Consider the following 23,949-nt stretch of genomic DNA (forward strand, 5'->3'; position numbering starts at 1 on the left):
AACACTACGTTCACTTAAATATAGCGTACATGTGTCATGAAGAAAGCAACATGTCCAAACACACCTGCCATGTCCTCATTTTCCTTGCCCATTTCAAAGCTTAGCATGTTTTCTTTTAGGATAATAACTAAACTTCCTTGTCAGTCATCAGTTTGGTTAGAAATTTTCCTGAAAGCGTAAATCAGAATGACACATCAAAAAATTTTAGACTTAAGCAATTCTACGACAGTCATTTGCAACCTCTTCAAATTCCTGTATTCCTGAAAACCTACTTATCATTCTCTCCGAAAAGTTCCCAATGTCTTCTGGGCAGTGGTAGCACATGCCCTTAATCCCAGTACTCTGGAGGCAGAGACAGGTGGATATCAGTGAGTTGGAGGCTAGCCTGGTCTACAGAGTGAGTTTCAGGACACTCAAGGCTACCAAGAAACCCTGTCTTGAAAAAACAAACAGCACAGCAGTTTTCCAATGTCACGAAAGCAAATTTATACTTACACTTTATCAGTACAGTATAATTTGATTTTTTTATGTGGAAAAGATCACATCCTGATAAAGGAGCCCATAAAGAGTCTCTTTCCCATCTCTCTTCTCATTTTAGAGGCAGGGTCTCATGTATCTCAGGCTGGCCTTGAGTTCATGATGTAGCTGAGGATGCTCTCTAACTTCTGATTCTCCTGCCTCAACCTCCCAAGTGTTGTGATTATCCCACATCAAGTTTTATAGAGTGTTAATAATAGAACCCAGGGCTTAGTACATGTTAGATAAGCCTCTCCTGAAAGAGCTACATCCCCAGCGCTTAGTCTTGTTCTTTCCATAACCCTATCTTAGGAACTAACGCTTGACAGGAGATGTGCACAGTCTCTTCTATGAGGAGTATCCTAATGACTTAGTCAGTTACACTTGGCCCTGCCTCCTGAAGCCTTTCCCACCCCTTACATCACCACAGTGTGGGCTAAGTTCTGAGCATATGCTCTTGGGCAATGTGCGCAAACCTTATCTATCCCTTCGAAAACATTATCCTTTAAAAATGTGTCCATACCTTTAACACTATCCCAGCACCATTCAAAACAGTTTGGTGCTTTCTCAAAAAGTTAAACAGTCTTTTGCCATTTGGTCCAACTCTTTACTTCTGGATATTTGCCCTCCCTCCAAATGAAACTATATGCTCATACAATAATTTACATATTAATGTCTAGAACACCTTCATTTATCATATTCAAAATGTGAATAGCAGTCAAGTGTCCACCATCCAGTAAGTTGATAAGCAAATTATGGTATACACATATAGTTGACTTTGTAATAAAAAGTAACCAACCTTTAAAATGAAGTAAGTGTGTATGAATGTGCAAGTTTGGTGTGTGTATGCGTGAAGTGTATGCGCACGTGTGCAGATGCATATACTTTTGCACACACAGAGGCTCAAGGAGGACAAGGTGTCCTGACCCGTGATCCTTCACTTTATTCCCTTGAGATGGGGTCTCTCATTGACCTGAAGCCAAGCTTACAGCCAGCAAATCTCAGTGATCCCCTGTCTCCACTCCCCACAGCTTTGGATTATAGCCCCTAGTGGAGCCACATCTAGCTTCTCACATGTGTTGGAATCTTAGCTCAAATGGGCAGTAGAGGTGACATTACCAACTCTGGGTCAAGTGAAATATTCAATGAATAGCATTCATATAACTGATTATACACCTGAAGGTGAGGATGAATTTCCTAGTTTCGCAATACATGAAGACAAATTCCAGATAGCTAAAGGATTTAACTGCGAAACGTAGCAGCTTATCATTTTTAAAGTCATACAACTCTTTATAATGTCACATTACAAAAATCTATTATTAAGTAAGATACAGAGGCACAGCCATAAGAGAAAACATAATTGCAATGACATTTAGGTTTTCAGGATGAAGGGTACCACAGATAGTCAAGAATGAAGCCACAGATTGGGAGAATTATGCTTGCCATTAATTTAATTGACAAGAGATTAGGATGTTGAATGTAGAAAGATGGGCAAAGCAGATGAAGTCTGGATGATCAATGGATGCAAAAAAGAGGATCAGTTGACCTAATTGATCAGGGAAATGAAACCAAAACTCAGTGCCACAATTCCAAAGAAAGCTCAGAGCAATCATGCAGAGACTTGATTCTGCAAGTTTGGAATATATATGTCAATGTTGCGTCCCCATGTGATGTGGCAGGCACAGCTGGTCCTGGCCAAACAGATTTCCTTCACCTTCTTCTCTGGATAGCATGTCTCCAGTGAAGATTTCAAAACATTTCTCAAACTTCCTTACACACTGGTCTAGCCATGTGGGTCACTTTTGACCAATGAAATTTAAGAAGAGACCAGAAGCATGAAGGAGGGATTCTGAGAAAAATATTCTTATCTGATGAGAAGAGTCCTGAAACCAAGCCCCGTCTCCCTGACCTTTGCTCCCTAGATGTGATTTTGAGAGGACAATGGCTACAGTTGCTGCAACCGTTCTCTGAAGCTTGAGGTTACAAACCACATCCCAGGAGATGAAAGACTAGAAAGGAAGGGTCTGACTCTTCCTGACTGTGGGGTCATTTCACTTCTGGGTATCTCATTGTGTGTGTGTGTACCACAAAGATGTTGAAACCTTCACCCTAGTATTTCTGAATCTAACCTTATTTAGAAAGAAGAGCTTTGTAGAATACACACACACACATACACACACACAACACAGAATACACACACACACATACACACACACAACACAGAATACACACACACACACATTTTTTAAGTACATTTAGTGTGGCTTGGGACTACATTATTTCAGGACTGGCCACCTTGTACTGGATAACCAATTGGGGCCTCATTTAAAGGAGAGGCTAATTCATTCAAAGAGGCCATCAACTGGAGAGGGGATATTAGAGGAGGAACATGGGAGGAAATGGAGGGAAGAAAGGAAAGAAAAATGTGATGTAGTGACATTTTAATTCTAATAAAGTTTTAAAAATTCAACAGCTAAAAACCATCTTTGTAGATAATCAATTTTATATAAAGTCACTGGGGCAGTTCCACATCCCATATTGCCGGACTGATGTTGAAAGGAAAAAACTGGGGTTGGAGAAATGGCTCCGTGGGTAAAGCACATGCAGTGCCTGAGACCCTGAGCATGCGTGTCAAAGTTAGGCACAGGAGCATAAAGGGAGCAGAGACAAGGAACCCCAGCCTTCAATGGCCAGCCAGTCTAACCAAAACCCAGGTTCAGTGTGCGGATTTGTCTCACAAAATAAAATGAATAACAATAGAAATACCTTGTTCTCTGGTCTACGCATGTGCATGCACGCACACACGCACCCAGGAAGAGTTAGATGTAGAAATAGACATGTACAGAGAGAATACAGTAGAAAGACCTACCCCCACCCTCCAGGGAAGCCTTTCCACTCAGTCAAGGATGTCTATAGATCCCAGGACTTGGGAGAAGGGCATGGGACAGAGTCCCGCACAGATGCCCTGCATAGACCTCTTCTTTTGACTGCCGACCTCCATACTGTCAGATAGTACATTTCTGTTGTTGAAGCCATACATGTAGTAAATACCTTGTTAGGGCGGCTCTAGCAATTTAAGAAGCCAGTGAAAGTAACCATGGCACATTCTGTGACTCATATTTGTACACAGGTAAATGTCATCGAAATTGTAAAATACCATTCATTGGAAAACACAGTAAACCCCATAGAACCAAAGTGTCCAATAAACACAAAATCAGAACGGCCTGGAGGCGGTACCTTTTCTCATCATACTGGTGATCAGCAAGCTACAGACACCTGGCAGAGTTGGGGGTGTGAGAAAATGGAAACACTCACTGTATCAAGAAGGGAACCACCCCAAGAAGAGAAATTGGGCATTTTTTTTTAAATTGCAAAATAATATATGTCTTAACTTAGCAAACTTACTCCTAGGATTTTCTATCTTACACACACACACACACACACACACACACAAGCTTTATCCTAGCATTTCTTAGGAACTGTTACAAATATTAAAGCACTAAAAATGTCCCCATGTAAATCTAGTGTATAGAAAATTCATAAAGTGTGACTCCATTAACTGTGGAAATGAGAACCAGCTGGGCTCATCGACAAGAACCCTGTTCAATGCAGAGGAAGAGGAAAGTGAGACGCAGAGAGTAAACAAGAGTCTGTGCTGCCTTGTGTTGGGAGTACTTCTAGAGAGCTCTGAGAAGAAACAAATGGCAGGATTGGTCTCTGAGAAAAGGGGAAAGAAATTTAGAGAGGTGTTTTGTGAGCTGAGTCTGCAACTAGCTACTTTTTAAAAAAACTGAGAGAATGCTATGACATGGTATGGCATTTTTTCTATTGTGTTATTGATCAAAAAGGGAAGTTCCTAATATCCCATGGACATCTCAATATGTTTAAAATATTTACGACTTAACTTTTTTAGCTTTACGACATTGACAGAAGACTCTGGCTGAGGTGCATGAAATTAGGAGTGAATCCCTTGGTATACTAAGAGTGAGGAAAAGTTAACTTGGTAAAGGAGAAACACACAGTTCTTGGCTGTGAATTGATCTGCTCCCACCCTGAGATTACACAATGCCTTTGAAAAAAGGGTTACAGCAAGAAAGTAGGTCCCAAACCACAACTGTCTGCCCTTACCTCTGTCTGAGCATCCTTTTAAATCTCTATCAATTGTGTGTGTGTTCTGCCTGTGTCCTTAAAGGACTTCCAAGGAGATTTCATCACTGGCAGCTTAGAAGCCTTGACAGATGTCAGATAATTCAACCTGTAATAACACCTACTCCAAGGAACCAAGATGGCCAGCTTTAATATTAATTTCATTCTATTTAACCTATGAATGCAGAAATGGCTTCATAATATTTGTTTGACAGTCATAATAAGAGGAGGGAGGGAGAGAGAGAGAGGAAAAGAAGAGAGAGCATTTGAACAGTGCAGGGAGAATCTGGTGGTTGCCATGAGAGGGTATCCCTTACATATACCTTGAGTGAAGTTCCTTCTTCAAACTCAATTAAAGTAATCATTGCTAAAGACTCCACGATCACTGTGCTTATTAATTTTGATCAACTTGACACACGCCATCCACACCTGGGAGGAGGGAAGATTAGCTAAGAAATTGCTTTCATTAGATTGGGCCTATGGGAACATCTCAGGGATGGGAGGAGGGAAGCTTAGCTAAGGAATTGCCTCAGTAGATTGGGCCTATGGGAACATCTCGGGGACATTTTGTCAATTGCTAATTGATGTGAGAGGGTCCAGATCACTGTGGACAGTCCCACCTTGGGTTGATGGGTCTGGGCTATATAAGAAAGATAGCAGAGCAAGTCAGAGTACAAGTCAGTAAGTAGTGTTCCTCAAAGGCCCTGCTTCAGTTCCTGCTTTGATGTCCCTCTGTGAGTTCCTGCCTCCTTCAGTACTGGACTGTGACCTGGAAGAGCTAATATTCCCCTTTTCTCACTAAACTGTTTTTGGTCATGGTGATTATCACAGCAACAGAAATCAGACTAGGACAGTAAAATATGTGTTGTGGGAGTAACTTCCGCTGCCTCAACCAATAATCACTGAAGCAGGAGCCCACAGTGCAGCGGGGAGCGACTTCCGCTCCGTCAGCCAATAGCTGCTGAAATACCAGCCCACTGGGGCGTAGTATATTTCTCTCTTAAAAAGAGAAGCAGTTCCGGATAAGGCTCTCTTGGTTCCGGCTCTTGGTTCCGGCTCTTGGTTCCGGCTCTTGGTTCCGGTGCTCGGTCTCAGCTGCTGCTCCCGGCTCCTGCTCCAGCGACTAGGCTCCCTTCCTGACGGTTTATGGTGTATGTAAGTTTTACCCCCCGCCAAATAAATAACCCCTTAAAACATAACTGGTGTGGGATTGATTCGTTAATAATTGGCGCCCAGCGTGTTTGGTTTAAGAACCGCCCCACCCCCCCACCCCCAGCTCGGCCTCCCAGGATACACAGGTCCGGACAGTCTCTGCCGGCTTACTTTGCCCTGTTCGGCACGGATTTTTAAATTTCTCCTTGCAACGTGAGTCAAAGAGCTCACAGCGCAAGCTCCCTTTGAAGTTCCAGCAAGCTGTTTGAAACCCATAACTGATTAGGAGTGCTGAAAGCAGCTTGACCCTTAATCCCAGCACAGGGACACGGGGCCCAAAGCACTAGGCCTCTTTAGCAACAGCGCAGTGGCTGTGTCACGACCCTCTGCATCCGGTTGAACAGAGCAGCAAGGCCTTGTTTATTGCCTTGTTTATTGGCCACTAGAAGCTCTCTGACCTTTTGTGATCTGTGGATTTAACCTCTGAATTTGAGTGTATATATTCTAGAGTTTACTTCCTCAATCAATACCACTGCCACGTGGATTCAGGTGCGCCCCACCTCCTACTGGCAGGCAACGGTCATTACAGGTAAGATTTTTCTTTTCGGTTGAAAATAAATACATACACACATACATACAAGTACAATTTCCTTTGATTGAAAATGTCAGAAAATATTACTATCCAAAAGTTCAATGGTTTTTTCAGTTGCGCTATGGAGGATATTCTGAAGGATGTCTCAGATATTCCTCTTACTTTGTTATTCCTGGGATCTGTTGCTTTTCTGGTGTTTGGCTATTTTATAAGAAAGATACAGTCCTTACAGACTGAATCTACAATGCTGAGGGCAGAGATTAAAACCTTAAGAACAATTCAGACTGATACCAACCTCCTCAAAAAAGAGTTTGGAGATTTCAAGGAGGAAGCTAGATCAGAGTTTGGAGTTTTCAAGCAGGAGACTAGATCAGAGTTTGGAGTTCTCAAGGAGGAGAATAGATCTTTGTTTGATATGACTCGGTCAACTGGCCAAAATATCAAGAAGGTACAGTCTGATATTGCTTCTTTAGAAGGGAGCGTCACTGCCCTGGAGGAGGGGACAGCCAAAATGACGCATAACCTCCAGTCCATGACTGTAAGTGCTGAAACATTAGCTGAGAGGATTATAACCATTGAATGTGAAAATCGGACTTTATCAAAAGGGTATGATAGATTAATTGACAGGATTTCCATACAAGAAGGCACAGTACATGCCATGAGGATTATGTCCAAGGAGGATATCGTGTCTCTGACGGACAAGCTCCATGCCTTAGAATCGTTAATGAAGGCTTTGGAGCATAATACTGGACAGGAGATTCAGGACTTACAGAAGGCAATGGTGAGCAGATTTAATAAGATTGAGGAAATCATAGACTCTGATGAACAGGAGCAAAAGGTAGAAAGGCAACCTTCACCTCAAAAAACTCTCAGTCTACATAGAGTTATACCTGCCTTTCCAGTAATAACATCAGAAAAGATAACTGGCTCCAAAAACCCTAAGGTCGTTAAAGAACATACATGGGAGCCTATACGTATGAATGATCTGAAAGAATTTAAACAAGCAATTGTGAATTATGGACTACATTCATCCTTTGTTAGGGAGATGTTAAAATCCTGGGCTCTGAGCAACAGGGCCACCCCTAAAGATTGGAACCAGCTCACATCAGCTGTCCTTGAGAACGGACCTTTATGGCATTTCAAATGCCTATTCAAACAAGAGGCCAGACTTTTACAACAACAAGAATCAGCGAAAGGAATTGAGGTTTCTCTAGATCAAATTCTAGGGGAAGGACCTTACTCTGATCCTCAGGAACAAGCTCTTTATGATGAAAACATTTTATCCATATGTGCTACAGCAGCTCTAAGGGCCTGGGACAGGGTTCAAGACTCAGGTCAGAGAGTAGAATCGTATGTCAGGGTCAAACAGGGTCAGAGAGAACCCTTTAGTGATTTTTTGCAACGACTAACTAAGGCTGTACAAATAGGGATACCTGATCCAGAAGCAAGAAATATAGTAATTGAGTCTTTGGCTTATGAGAATGCCAATGTAGAATGCAAAAGGATCCTGGGGCCTTTAAAGCTCAGATCAGTGCCTTTGGACGAATGGGTTTTACATACAATGAATGTTGATACATTTGATTATGGCAATGAAACATGGGTACAAGAAGCAATTTCCAAAGGTAAAAGGAGACATCAGATTACAAAATGCTTTCATTGTGGCAAAATGGGACACATGAAAAGGGACTGCAGACAATGGAAGTCCAGGAATAATGCCTCTTCTAGGAATAACAGGAATAGGAGGACTCAGCCTTCAGGTTTATGTAGGAGATGTGGAAAGGGCAGGCATTGGACGAATGAGTGTAGGTCAACAAGAGATAAACAGGGCAACCCGTTGCCATCGGGAAACTCAATAGGGGGCCTCTCGAAGGCCCCCATGGCAAATGTGGTCCAGTCATTTCCGATCACTGCAGAGAACATGCCTCTTCAGGGAAATTAGAATGCCCCATGCCTGCTGTTAAAAGCAATAACGGCCTGAAGGATGAGTTAAATGTGGTGAATGAATCAAGAAATCTAAGAGGACAAAGTAAACGAATATTCTGGCAGACTTCTATAAATGAACAAAGGCCACAGCTAAGAGTGTGTGTAAATGGCAAACTTATTACTGGCTTACTGGACACAGGTGCAGATGTAAGTATCATTACACCAGAGTCTTGGCATCCGCATTGGCCTCTTCAGGAGGTAGATATTCAGTTCTTAGGAATTGGAACCCTATCTCGAGTAAGACAAAGCACGAGATGGGTCAATTGTATAGGTCCAGACGGACAAATAGGAAAACTAAGGCCATATGTAGCAAATATTGCAGTGAATTTATGGGGCCGTGACCTATTGCAGCAATGGAATACCCAAATTAACATTCCTGCTGCTTCCAGAGCCCATATTTCTGAGGACAATATTACAAGATATTACAGATGGCGGAAACCAGCCATTAGAGCTATACAAGAACACAACACAATTGATGGCTCTTCAGAGGTACCAACAGCCATGCCTCTACAATGGTTGACTGAGAAACCAATATGGACTAAACAGTGACCTTTAGCTGAGGAAAAGTTACAGGCTTTAGAACAGCTGGTACAAGAGCAATTAGATGCTGGACATATAGAAGAATCTACCAGCCCTTGGAACTCTCCTGTGTTTGTTGTTAAGAAAAAATCTGGTAAATGGAGAATGGTAACAGATCTTAGAGCTATCAACAAGGTTATTCAACCTATGGGCCCTCTGCAATCTGGAATTCCTCTGCCCTCCCTGTTACCAAAGGGATGGCCTCTTATAGTTATTGATCTGAAAGATTGTTTCTTCACTATACCATTACAAGAAAAAGATAGAGAAAAGTTTGCCTTCACAGTGCCTACCTATAATAACTCTCAGCCTGCAAGGAGGTACCAGTGGACCGTCCTCCCACAGGGAATGTTGAACTCTCCCACCCTGTGCCAATATTTTGTAAGCCAACCATTGAAAATTATACGCAAACAATTTCCTAAGTCCATAATATACCACTATATGGATGATATCCTGATATCTGATCAAAACAAAGATACCTTAGAAAGGCTGTTTGAAGAAGTAAAACTAGTATTACCTAAATGGGGATTGCAAATTGCTCCTGAAAAAATTCAGAGAGGAGATTCTGTTAATTATTTAGGTTATAAAATAGGCTTACAAAGAATTAAGACTCAAAAGGCACAAATCAGGAGAGACCGGTTACGAACGCTTAACGACTTTCAAAGATTATTAGGAGACATTTCCAGTCTACGATCAGCTGTTGGGATAACACCTGATCTAATAATTCATTTAAACAAAACCTTAGATGGTGACAAAGATTTGAATAGTCCCAGAGAGCTAACAGCTGAAGCAGAAAAGGAACTGATGATGGTTGAGGAAAAATTACAGGAGGCACATGTAGATAGGGTGGATCCAAATTTTAGTTGCGTTCTAGTTATATTGCCTTCCAGAATTTCTCCTACAGGAATTTTAATGCAGAGGGAAGATACTATTTTAGAATGGATTTTTTACCACACAAACCAAGTAAAAAATTAAAAACTTATGTGGAAAAAGTCTCTGAATTGATTATAAAAGGAAAATTGAGACTTCGTCAATTAGCAGGTATAGACCCATCAGAAATTATAGTGCCTTTCACTGCTGATGAGATAAAAAAGTTGTGGGAAGACAATGAACCATGGCAAAGAGCTTGTGCTAATTTTTTGGGAGAAATCAATAACAATTACCCAAAAAGCAAGAGACTTAACTTTATAAAGAGAACTTCTTGGATCCTCCCTCGAATTGTCCGTGATGCTCCAATAACCGGAGCCCATACATTTTATACCGATGCTAATAAATCAGGGAAAGCAGGTTACAAATCAGAAGAATTGAGTAAAGTGGAACAAAGTCCTTATGATTCTGTCCAGAAAGCAGAATTATATGCCATCCTTATGGTGCTTAGGGATTTTAAAGAACCTCTTAATATAATTACTGACTCACAATATGCAGAAAGAGTTATTTTGCATATTGAAACTGCTGAATTTATACCTGATGATACAGAACTGACCTCATTGTTTATCCAGGTACAAGACATGATCAGAAACAGGCTCTGCCCTATGTATATAACGCATATCCGATCCCATACAGGTCTGCCAGGTCCTCTAGCACAAGGTAATGCAGATATTGATCAATTATTAATTGGTAGTGTGCTGGAGGCATCTGAATTTCATAAAAAACATCATGTCAATAGCAAAGGCTTGAAAAAAGAGTTTTCTATTACATGGCAACAAGCTAAGGAGATTGTAAAGAAATGCCCTACTTGCTCTTTTTATAACCAAACACCATTGCCTGCAGGGACTAATCCAAAGGGTATTAAAAGGAATGAAATTTGGCAGATGGATGTGTTTCACTTTCCAGAATTTGGCAAGTTAAAATATGTACATCACACCATTGACACTTATTCAGGCTTTCAGTGGGCAACCGCTTTAAGCTCAGAAAAAGCTGACTCAGTAATCACACATTTATTAGAAGTTATGGCCATTATGGGTATACCTTCACAAATAAAAACAGATAATGGTCCAGCTTATGTATCTAGGAAAATGAAACGATTTTTTGCTTATTATAATATTAAGCATGTTACAGGTATACCATACAATCCTACAGGTCAAGCAGTTATAGAAAGATCAAATCGTACTATAAAGGATATGCTAAACAAACAGAAAGGGACGAAAGATACCCCCAGAAATAGATTGCATAATGCTTTATTAACCTTGAATTTTCTTAATGCTAATGAGAAAGGAACAACAGCAGCAGAGAGGCATTGGATAATGGAAAAAACTTCTGAACTAAACCAACCTGTTTATTTCAAAGACGTGCTGACCTCTCAATGGAGGCCAGGAGATGTGCTACATTGGGGAAGGGGTTTTGCTCTTGTTTCCACAGGAGAAGAAAAATTGTGGATACCATCAAAATTAATAAAGGTTCGATTTGAAGAGGAGAAACCTCTTGGAAAGGAGAAATGACAGCTCATCCACAATGATGATATTCATACAGTTGGTAAGAAAAACATATAGAATGGGGGCAGGGTTCTGTTCTTATCTCCACAGGAAAACACTGATTTTTGAAAAGTTCAAGGGACCCTGGATATCTGAATACTGACAGATGGAAAATAATGGCACAATAAGGACTATCAAGAAAACTGAATAGGTTCTGTAAGTAAAATATACTAAATCATATTTCTAAATTTATAGAGCTGGTTTTAGAGTTGGACTCTGGCTCAGTCCCTCTCTAATTCCAAGCCTGTTGTTAAAAGAAAAACCCAGAATTTCTGGAGTTTCTGTCTCATGTCAAGAGCCATGATATGGGACAGAAAGAAATATGAGTTTAGAAAACATTTTTACTTTTCTTCATATCTATCATACCTTTCAGTGAATATATCTATCATGTCTTTCATTGAATATATGTATGTCTGTATATGTCTATATGATTAATATACGATTATATATTATTATAATCATATAATATATGATATTAATATATGATTAATATATATGATTAATGTTTAATTTTTCCACAATGAACAATAAGTTTTTCCTGCAGTGACATTTGAAGTTTCCAGGAAGAAGATGGGGCCCCATAACAACAACTCCACCTGGTTGAGATGACATCATGATACTGATAGCACTACTACAAGACCTGTTTTGGGTACCAGATGCACAAGACGATGCCAACGTGGTTAGCTGAAATGATGCACATCTTGTACAACATTCTGGCCAGACCTCCACAAAATACTCAGAGACTATTTGCAATTTTAAAAGACATTGATCTTGAAATTTAACCATCATTTTACTTTCACAGGATCCCCCAGAAAGAACATCGCCCCCATGACAGCTGGAAGTAATTCTAGAGAACGACGTCCCCTCTCCCAGTAAAGTTTGTCCTTGGGTTTAGGGAAATCATTTAGGGGTTGGTTATAATTAGTATAGGGTTGAGGGTTGGGGGAGAAATTTTATAAGCGCAGGAATCAAAAAAAAAAAAAAGAGGGATAATTGGATTATGGGATAATAGCTTTGTACTTGTGAGTTATTGTTTTTGACAAATATATTGGTATTGATTCTTATATATTGATACAAAGTTAAATTATGTTGACTATTTTATGCATACATGCTTCTACCTCTGTTTAAAACATTTTTATGTATTGACATATATATATTGTATTGATATATGTATATTTTACCATATTGCATTGTACACTTCTACCTCTGATTAAGATACTTATATATTGTTTATGTATTGATATATATATTTACCATATTGCAATGTATACTTGCACATTGTTTATATTTGGAGGTCATATTGTCCCCATTTATTGCACAGTTGTTTACTATTTCAGTCTTTAAGTTAGATAGATATTGAGAATAATATAGATCAATAGTCATCTAAGTTTGTCATTTATAATTAGACTAATCAGGTTCTTTAGATACATAGAGATTATATTCAGTATAGATAGATAATCTTCAACCTCTTCAAAGAGCTGTAGAAAATGGCCTTTAATCTAACTCAGAGTTCTGTGGTAGGGAGACACAATCCTTCCTGGCAACACTGATCTATTCCCGAGAGAATGTTGAGCACCAAAGACACTCCACCTGGAGCCTTTCTTCTTGGTAGAACTGGCCTTTGGGTAAAGAAATGCCCATACCTCAACTACTGACAGAGTTGCAGAGTATCCGTAAATGGATAAAACAGGACTGTCATATCCTGCCAAGACAGAATAAGATAGTTTTGAAAAGTTCCTTGCCTTTGAAAATGGTATGTCAGTTACGTTAGGCCTTAGCCAAAGTTGGTTGCTTCAACGCTGCAAACGTGATTTTGGGTGTTTGCCCAGGTAGCCAGTTGTCTCTGTGATTTGTTACATGTTCTGGAAGTTTGATTGCACTTCCTAATTACTTAGGTAACATTATTTCCCTTCTCAGGTCTTTGATGGGATTGAAGATTATATAAACGTAGTTACTTTCCTTTTATGACGTGGCCAAGTTATTTCTTATACAAGACTTAAGCTAGTTAGAATAGGATATTTGTATTTATTGTATATAATTGTGTAGGTTTGTACTTACTGTATATAATTTCGTAGTAGGCTTAGAACTCTCTTACTTAAACAAAAGGGGGAGGTGTTGTGGGAGTAACTTCCGCTGCCTCAACCAATAATCACTGAAGCAGGAGCCCACAGTGCAGCGGGGAGCGACTTCCGCTCCGTCAGCCAATAGCTGCTGAAATACCAGCCCACTGGGGCGTAGTATATTTCTCTCTTAAAAAGAGAAGCAGTTCCGGATAAGGCTCTCTTGGTTCCGGCTCTTGGTTCCGGCTCTTGGTTCCGGCTCTTGGTTCCGGCTCTTGGTTCCGGTGCTCGGTCTCAGCTGCTGCTCCAGCGACTAGGCTCCCTTCCTGACGGTTTATGGTGTATGTAAGTTTTACCCCCCCGCCAAATAAATAACCCCTTAAAACATAACTGGTGTGGGATTGATTCGTTAATAAATATGTAAAGTCAAACTTGTCCCATGTGTGCATACCATATCTGACATATTATGGTAAGGAGAACACACCATACAATTAAAAATTAATTTATTACAAAATATTTTAACGGCATTGTGTAAGCTACTCAGTGTGGAAACCATCTATCTGGTTAAGCAGGCACGGACTGCTTTTGTCCTTTATTTTAAACTTTATTCATTTTTTAAGTGGTGGGGCCACCCATTATTTAGGATTCTAACTGGGGGTTCATTGGCTTCACATTCTTTATCTTGTGCATTCTACAGCGGGCATACTTCCTTTTCATTGTTTGAGAAAAATCAGTCCTTAAAGGGAATAAAAATATTAGTCTCTTGCTTGGCTGACTCCCTATTTCTGACTCAGCTCTCAGTCTCCTGTTTCCTCATCACCTCTCCCAGAGTGGGTACCTATTGGTTAAAACTATCTCTGCATTTCCATCCATATTGGCATATGAATATAACCACATTTCTCTTTCTGACCCTTCATAACACATGTGCACAGGAAACCAATTCTTCATCTTTCCTGTTTTTTTTTTCTCAATGTCTTAAATCTATTCTTGCCACCCACTTCTCCTTTGAGGAAGCTGATCTTTTCAATATCCTGACACGATCAATTTCCACGTAGTTTCTCCAAGAACAAGACTGACAGCTGCTCAGTTCTGGAGTCATTTTCCCAGAAACCACGTCCACACCAACTTGGTGAACGAAACCCTTCCCACTCCGGGTTGCTTTGGGTCATGGTGTTTATCCCAGCAACAGAAAGCAAAGGAGGGCAGTCATAGACATAGTACCCATCTTTCCCATGTGGATATCCATTGTCTGACACTTTCTCTATAAGAGGAGCTGTCTTCACCGCAATTCCCAGACACCTCGGGAGTACAGGCAAGAACTTCCGTTTCCACCCACTTGGATATGTATTTACCTCTTTGTAAATATGTTTGTGCTTTCTATTTTTAATTATATAATTTTATTAAATTGTATGTAAGTAAATTGGGTAAGAGATAAATAAAAACAATGCTTCCTATGAACATTAAGTGCTTGTTTCAGTAAAAAAAAATGAGTGTGACTTTGTGAATCTATTGAAAAAATGCTACATTTGGCATCGAAATACCAATTGTAATGACTGTTGGACATTATGGATTTCTGGAGGCCTTCCTCGCTTAGATGATTTCTTAACCTACTTAAAAGGTTCTGCCTCTCCAGTGACTCCTCAGTTTCTTCCATTTTTGCATACCAGCTGTTACCTATTTCTGTTCTTCCCAGAGAAATGCAGTTGCAAAAGTACTATGATTTGGAGAGAGAGCGGCATATGTAGAGAGAAGTGGATATACTCTGGGTACATTTGGGACAGAGGATAGACAAGACTCATGCCCAGGCTGTCCTCAGACTCACCATATAACCCAAGCTAACCTTAAAGAGCAGTCCTCGGCTTCTTAATGATGGGATGAACATACGCACCCACAACAACCTGGATATATTTAACAGTAGAACCATTTCATTAAGTGTGTGAGTGTACATGGAATGTGAAGGGGAAAAAGGAGAAAGAAGTGATGCTGAGATGTTTTTAGTTGAGCTACTGGAAAATAAGTTGCTATTTCAAATAGGGAAAAAAAACAGAGTGAAACAAATTGAGAAATGCACCAGAGATTGGGATCTGTACAAATGAGTTTTGTAACTCCCGCTGCTGTCCAAGTGGGCATTTTTCAATAGGAAGTTGGGTTGTGACAGTCTTGGGGATGTGAAGTTTTGGGTAAAGCTATGAATTTGAAAGCAAACTGTTGAAAGATGGGGAAGAAAATGTTTCACAAGGAGGGTGTGAGGTCAACTTTTTCTAGTGATTCTGATTAGTCCAGTGAGATGAAGGCAGACAACTAACAGTAGATTGATGAATCTGGTAAGATTGACTTAAGATGAGTGGTAGCGATACTGAAATGAACTAAAGAAAAATTAATGAGAGCCTCTGGATGACTTTCTTAGTTTCATTCTTGTCTTGCTACTGTCTGTTCTAAGATGGTGTGGGACAATTGTATTTTGTCAATTATATTTTAAATAAACACTGATTGGTCAGTAACCAGGCAGGAAGTATAGGTGGGACAACGAGACAGGAAGCAGAGGCAGGTCAACGAGAACAGGAGAATTCTGGGAAGAAGGAAGCTCTTTCTGCAGTTGTGAGCCCACCACAGAAGAAGCAAGATGAGACTGCTTCGCTAAAAAAGATATCAAACATGTGACTAGCATATACTAGAATAATGGGCTATATAAGTTATAAGAGTTAATAAGAAGCCTGAGCTAATGGGCCAATCAGTTTATCGCTAATGTAGACCTCTGTGTGATTTCCTTGGGACTTAACAACTGCAGGAACTGGGCAGGACAGAAAATTCAGTCAACACTAAGTGAGACAGACAGTATGGTTTTTCTTTAATTAAACAGCGACATGTCAGTACAGAGTACTTTCAACACACAACACTAGTGGCATTTATCTTGTCTGTGAAGGTCAAAAAAATAGCCTTGAAGATAGCTCACATCACTTAAAATACAGAGTGTTTACAAGAACAATAATGACATGAGCATAAAACAAATGTATAGCAATTAGATGTTGCATAACCAGAGATAAAGCAAACACATAATTATATTGTTACTAGGAGCTAAGATTTTTCAGTAGGAGAGAAGTAAAGATGTGAACTTATAACCTTTATGTCTCTCCTGCCTTCTAGTGACCAGAGGGATGACTCAGCTGTTAAAGAACAGACACTGCTCTTCCAGAGGACTTGAGTTTGGCTCCCAGCACTCATGTCGGGCAGCTCAAAACTGCCTGAAACTCCACCTTCATGGGATCCAGCACTCTTTTGTGGCCTCCAAGAGCACTGGACTCATGCGCACAAACACACACACACACATGTACATTACTTCAAAAACAAAATATTAAAAATACTATCTTCTAGAACTAGCCACTAACGTCCAGAAAACCCATGCCAGATGGCAGGGAGTAGCCCTGGCACACTCTCTAAGTTTTGTTTCTACCAGCAGTGGGCATGGTTCCTCAGAATAGTAGACAGTCCCATCTCTAGGGCAGGATAGTTAAAAGGTATGTTTAGGACACTGAGGATTGGTTCTTGCCCTGAGAGTGCTCCCCTGCCTTGTGTATCAGCGGTTCAGGTTCTACGGCCTTGGGAGTCCAGGCTCTATACCAGTAGTTGTAGCCAGATTGATCCTCTGGAGTTTGGTCTGAGATTGTGTCACATCGTTGGCTACTCTGGTTCTAAGGTCTCAGATGTGGGACTGAGCAATTCTGCTGGCATCCTTTGGTCACCAGCCTGCAAAGGTCTATTGTGAGATTTCCCAGTCATTGTAATTACACAAGCCAGTTCTACTAGCAAATTTTCCTCTTGCCTCCCCATCTACAGCTTTTCACTGGCTCTGTTTCTATAAAGAACCCTGACTAATATATTTGCCATCGGACTAATGAGAAAGAATCAAGCACTTATCAGCCTTTTTTTTTTAATGAACTCTCTTTCAAGACAACCAATGGCAAAAGCTCTCTCCTCAGAAGAAATAAAGTAAATAAATGTCAAAGGACTCTCCCAGTTAGAAAATAGTGAATTGCTAACCCCCATGGAACTGGTCAACCTTGGCCACGATCATCAGATGCTACCAAACTAATGGAGTGAAAAGTCACTGTGGAACTTGAGAACAGATGCCCCAGGTGTGCAGTGTCCAGCTCTAATCACCTTCAAACTGTGGGACAATATATGACATCACAGGTCTTTGGATGTGATGTTGCAAGGGAAGCTACCTCTGTGAAATATTCCTGCTCCATCCCCAAGTCTAACTGACTCTGACCTGGCTGTCAGTTCACAGGCAACACTGCTTCTGGAAGAGCATGTTAAACAGCAGCACTCACTGGGCTCCGGTGAGGTGACGCAGCAATCACAGCGCTAGCTGCACAAGCTTGACAGCCCGAGTGTGTTCCATGGTACCCACATGCAGGTGGAAGGAGAAAGCTGACCTACACACACGCTCCATGGTACCTGTGTGCCCATGCACATATGTGCTCACACACTTCATACACATACATGCAATAGCAATAAATCAAATCAAAGCAGAAAAATAAGCAATGAGCAACACCAGAATGTAACCATCCTAACCCAGGGGGTGGAAAATCCTTAGCCGAATGGCCATTCTGTTCCATATACTGACTGATATCTGTAAATGAAGAGAAAATGGTAATAAGTTTAAAAAACTTACTATACATATATACAGAGTATACATGACTCTGCATTAGGACAAATCAAAGTTATGTTGTGTCTTTAAGAAAATTCTGGAAGATTAAACACAGGCTGGAAATTTCTAAAATGTCACCTTCCAGGGAAGCCACCCTGGTTTTACTCCTATAATTGAAAATAGAAATCTTCCTCCACATTTTCTCCAGCACCTCCTACCACTTGCTAAAGTGTGTATGCTCTTGTTTTGTTTCATGTCTACTTCTTCCTGTAAGAATGTAAGATCTGGAAATCAAAAAAAAAAAAATCTGTGTGTTTTGTTCACTGCTGGAAGCCAGATGGATCTGCAAGAGTTCAGAAATAGAGGTGGCCCTTTGTACATGAGGTTTCCGTGGCTGTAAACACAAACCACTGGAGATTGAAAATAGTCAGAATAAGTTATCTCCATACCAAGCATGTATGTACCTTCCCTCTTGATATCATTCTCTGGACTACATGACATAATAACAATTAATATAATATTGTATTAGGTTTTTAAGAAATCCAGAGAAGACATGAAATATGAGTGACAAAGTGAAAATTATATGCAAATATCTCAGGATTTTATAGAAGAACTTTAGACATAGATTTCGGTAGCCTTCTGAAGGTCCTAGGCATCCTAAGACCAGTTCCGCTCCCAATAGGTACAGAAGAATGACAGTCTTCATGAAGAAATATGTTACAAAATATTTAAAACTTAGAAGGAAGGCCAAATTAAGGACAAAAGATTGTGGTAGCATTTCATTTGTATTTTAAAGCTTGTCTGAAGATCAGAGAGTAAAACAGCCCAAATGGTCAGCCTTACAGTCCAGGCAGTGTGACATACATCTTTAATCTCATCAGGCACACTAGTTTGCCATAGAAACCAGGTGGTGCATGCATGCCTTTAATCCAAGCCCTAGAGAGGTTTATAAAACGGGAGGAGACAGCTCTCAGACACAGTCTCATTCTGAGATTCCTGGAGGCAGGATCGCCATTTTAGATTGAGGTTGATGTTAGAGCCAGTGACTGGCTGCTTTGCTTTTCTGGTCTTCATGTTGAACCCCAATTTCTGTCTCTGAGTTTTTATTAATCATGCTACATTTGGCACCCAACTTTTGGGAAATGATTTCAAAAAAGCCGTTTGCCTGAGGCTTTTTAGCCACCAGCTCTGGCCAGAGCTGGACCCAAACTTAGTCACCTGGGTACGGGAGAAAAAAACTAGTGCTCCTAGCTCCCATCCACCCAGGCTTAGCTTCCATGTAAAGATGGAAAATACACAGAGAATCTGGACACTGTGTTATTGTGTTATCTTTGAATTGTTTTACTGCTAAAGAAGGAGGAACAGCTGTTAAAAGACATTTGATTATAAATGCTGCTGATTAATCTAACCTATATATTTTGAAAATAACTTGACTTCAAAATTTAAGTCAAAAGATATCTTACTTTGAAGAAGAGGTGTTGCTTTTGTTTCCATAGGAAATGAGAGTATGTGAATTCATTATTGGTTAGGAAAAGTGAGGTTTGATTGAGGAAGACACCCTGAAAAATCTCCAATAGGAGTGTATGACCCAGATGGTCCAACATTTTAGAGTACCTCTGTTGCAGTTTCCTCTGAGTTCGACATCTAGAACAGTTTCAAGAATGCTGGCTGATATAATCCAGACTTACAGAATACCTCAATCAGGACTTTTGACAATTATCCTAAACTTACTTTGGGTCCCCATAAGATTATCAGCACCCCCAGTCAGCAGGAAGTAACCTAAAACTATGCCCACATTCCCAAAAATTGGATTATGGATGTTTGTCATTGTTTAGTGTGTTGACTACAAGTTGATATAGATAATGATCAGGAAAAAAGTTAAACAAAGGAGATTAGATTCAGAGTTCTTGTTTTGAAAAGAAAAAAGGGGGATAAAGATATGTTAGGATAAAGGAGTAGATTATTAAATCTACTTTGGAAAGCAAAAGGGGAGGATGTAGATATGATCTTGTTTTGAAAAGAAAAAAAGGTGATAAAGGTACAATAGGATAAAAGGGCAGATTATTGAATATAATATTGTCCTAAAAGGTTTTCCAATCGAATTGACCAAAGAAAGAAGCGGGTATAGCTATCCTAATATCTAATAAAATCGGTTTCAAACTAAAATCAATCAGAAGAGATGGAGAAGGACACTTTATACTCATAACAGGAACAATCCATCAAGATGTAGTCTCATTCCTGAACATCTATTCCCCTATTACAAGAGAACCCACATATGTAAAAGAAACATTACTAAAACTTAAATCGCACATCAAACCCCACACACTAATAGTAGAAGATGTCAACATGCCGCTCTTGCCAATGGACAGGTCAACCACAGAGAAATTTGACAGAGAAATGAGAGAACTAACAGATGTCATGAATCAAATGAACTTAATAGACATCTATAAAACATTCCACCCAAACACAAAAAAATATACCTTCTCAGAACCTCATGGAACTGTCTCTAAAACTGATCAGATACTCGGTAACAAAGCAAACCTCCACAGATATAAAAAAAAAATTGAGTAACCCCCTGTGTCTTATCAGATCACCATGGATTAAAGTTAGAATTTAACAACAATACTACTCTCAGAAAGCCTACAAACTTATGGAAATTGAATAGTGAACTACTGAACCACCCCTGGGTCAAGGAAGAAATAAAAAAAGAAATTAAAGATTTCCTTGAAGTCAACAAAAATGAAGGCACAATGTATCCAAACCTATGGGACACTATGAAAGCAGTGCTAAGAGGAAAGTTTATAGCATAAGTGCCCACAGAAAGAAAATGGAGAAATCTCACTTTAGTGACTTAACAGCACAGCTGAAAGCTCTAGAACAAAAGAAGCAGACTTACCCAGAAGGAGTAGAAGACAGAAAATAATCAAATTGAGGTCTAAAATCAATAAAATAGAAACAAAGAAAACAATACAAAGAATCAATGAAACAAAGAGCTAGTTCTTTGAGAAAATCAACAAGACAGACAAACCCTTACCCAAACTAATTAAAAGGCAGAGAGAGAACATCCAAATTAACAAAATCAGAAATGAATAGGGAGACACAACAACTGACACTGAGGAAATTCAGAGAATCATTAGGTCTTACTACAAAAACCTGCACTCCACAAAACTGGAAAACGTAAAAGAAATGGACATTTTTTTCTACATAGACACCATACACCAAAATTAAATCAAGACCAGGTGAGAAATTTAAATAGACTGATAAACTGCAAGAAAATAGAAGCTGTCATCAAAAACCTTCCAACCAAAAAAAAGCCCAGGGCCAGATGGTTTTAATGCAGAATTCTACAATCTTCCAAGAACTAATACCTATATTCCTCAAAGTGTTCCACAAGTAGAAACAGAAAGAACATTGCCAAACTCTTTTTGTGAGGCTACAGTTACCTAATACCAAAACCATACAAAGACTCAACCAAGAAAGAGAATTATAGTCCAATCTCACTCATGAACATGGATGCAAAAGTACTCAATAAAATACAGGCAAACCAAATCCAAAAACACGTCAAAAAATCATCCACCATGATCAAATTGGTTTCATCCCAGAGATGCAAGGCTGATTAAACACATGAAAATCTATCAATGTAATTCATCATATAAATAAAGTGAAAGAAAAAAACATATGATCCCTTCATTAGATGCTGAAAAAGCATTGAACAAAATCTAACACCCCTTCATGACAAAGGTCTTGGAGAGATCAGGGATACAAGGGACACATATAAATATAATAAATATAATAATATAATAAATAACATGCAGCAAAGTGAGACAGCCAACATCAAATTAAATAGAGAGAAACTCAAAGTGATTACAGAAAAATCAGGAACAAGACAAGGCTGTCCACTATCTCCATGCCTCTTCAACATAGTTCTTGAAGTTTTGTCTATAACAAAAGATAACAAAAGGAGATCAAGGGGATTCAAAATGGAAAGAAAGAAATCAAACTTTCATTCGTTGCAGATGATATGATAGCATATATAAGTGATTCCAAAAACTCTACCAGAGAACTCCTACAGCTGATAAATACCTTGAGTGATGTGGCGGGATACAAGATCAACTCAATTGATCCCTCTTATACACAAATGATAAAGAAGTTGAGAGGGACATTAGAGAAATCAAGTTTAATAATAGCCACAAATAATTTAAAATATCTTGCGGTAACACTAACCAAAGAAGTGAAAGACCAATTTGACAAGGACTTTAAATCTTTGAAGAAAAAAATGGAAGAAGATACCAGAAAATGGAAAGATCTCCATGCTCTTGGATAGGTAGGATCAACATAGTAAAAATGGCAATCCTATCACAAGCTTCTGTAAAGCAAATGATATAGTTAATAGGACAAAAAAAGCAGCCTACTGAATGGGAAAAGATCTTTACTAACCCCACATCAGACAAAGGACTGATTTCCAAAATATATAAAGAACTCAAGAAATTAGACATCAAAAATTGAAATAACCCAATTAAAAAATGAGGTACACAACTAATTCTCAACAGAAGAATCTCAGATGACCAAAAGATACTTAAGGAAATGTTCAACATCCTTAGCCATCATGGAAATGCAAATCAAAACAACTCTGAGATACCATCTTACACCTCTCAGAATGGCTAAAATCAAAATCACCAATTATAGCTTATGTGTGAGAGGACAGGGAGTAAGGGGAACACTCATCCATTGCTGGTGGGAATGTAAACTTGTACAACCATTTTGGAAATCAGTATGGCAGTTTCTCAGAAAATTGGGACTTAACCAACCTCAGGATCCAGCAATACCATTCTTGGGCATATACCAAAAAGATGCTCAGTCATACAACAAAGGTATTTGTTCAGCTATGTTCATAGCAGCATTATTTATAATAGCCAGTACCTGGAGACAACCTAGATGCCCCTCAACTGAAGAATGAATAAAGAAAATGTGTCACATACACACATTAGAGTACTACTCAGCGATAAAAAGAGAATGACATCTTGAATTTTGCATGCAAATGGATGGAATTAGAAAACACTCTCCTGAGTGAGGTAACTCAGACCCAAAAAGATGAATATGGTAAATACTTTCTCATAAGTGAGCTATAAACAAAGGATACTGAGCCTATAGTTCATGATCTTAGAGAAGCTAAGTAATAAGGTTAACCAAAGATAAATATATTCAGATACATCTGGAAAGTCAAAATAGACAAGATTCCCTGACAAAATTGGGAGCATGGGGGTGGAGGGAGAAGGCAGGGGGGAAGGGGAAAAAGAGGGGAGAAAGGGAAGGGTGAGGAGAACTTGAGGTAATGGAATAGTCTAGATGGAGGAAGGACAGAGATAAAAGCAAAGAAAGAGCTATCTTGATTGAGGGAGTCATTATAGGGTTAGCAGAAACCTGGCTCTGGAGAAATTCCCGGAATCCACAAGGATGACCCCAGCTAGGACCCTAAGCAATAGAGAAGTGGCCTGATCTTGACTTGTCCTGTAGCCAGACTGATGGATATTAAATATTATCACAGAACCTTCATCCAGCAACTGATGGAAATAGAGACAGAGACCTGCATCAGAGCACAAGACTGAGCTCCCACGGTCCAGTTGAAGAGTGGGAGGAATGAGAATGTGAGCAAAGAGGTCAAGACCATGAAGGATTCACCCACTGAAATAGTCTACATGAGCTAGTGGGAGCTCATCAACTCCAGCCGGACTGGGAAGGGACAATCATGGGACCAAACTGAGTAGGTTGACAGTTGCATGGCTGGGGCAGACTGAGGGACCA

The 23,949-nt window shown here is 39.7% G+C and overlaps 1 protein-coding gene across 1 annotated transcript in view; it reads right to left on the reverse strand.

Annotated features, from left to right (window-relative positions):
- Cd38 (CD38 molecule) overlaps nucleotides 1–23,949 on the reverse strand; it is a 53,618-nt gene that overhangs the window by 22,001 nt on the left and 7,668 nt on the right. The gene's annotated exons all lie outside the window — the stretch shown is intronic.

This window comes from Myodes glareolus, chromosome 8 (genome assembly GCF_982192425.1).
Source record: "Myodes glareolus chromosome 8, mMyoGla1.1, whole genome shotgun sequence".
Taxonomy (NCBI): Eukaryota; Metazoa; Chordata; class Mammalia; order Rodentia; family Cricetidae; genus Myodes; species Myodes glareolus.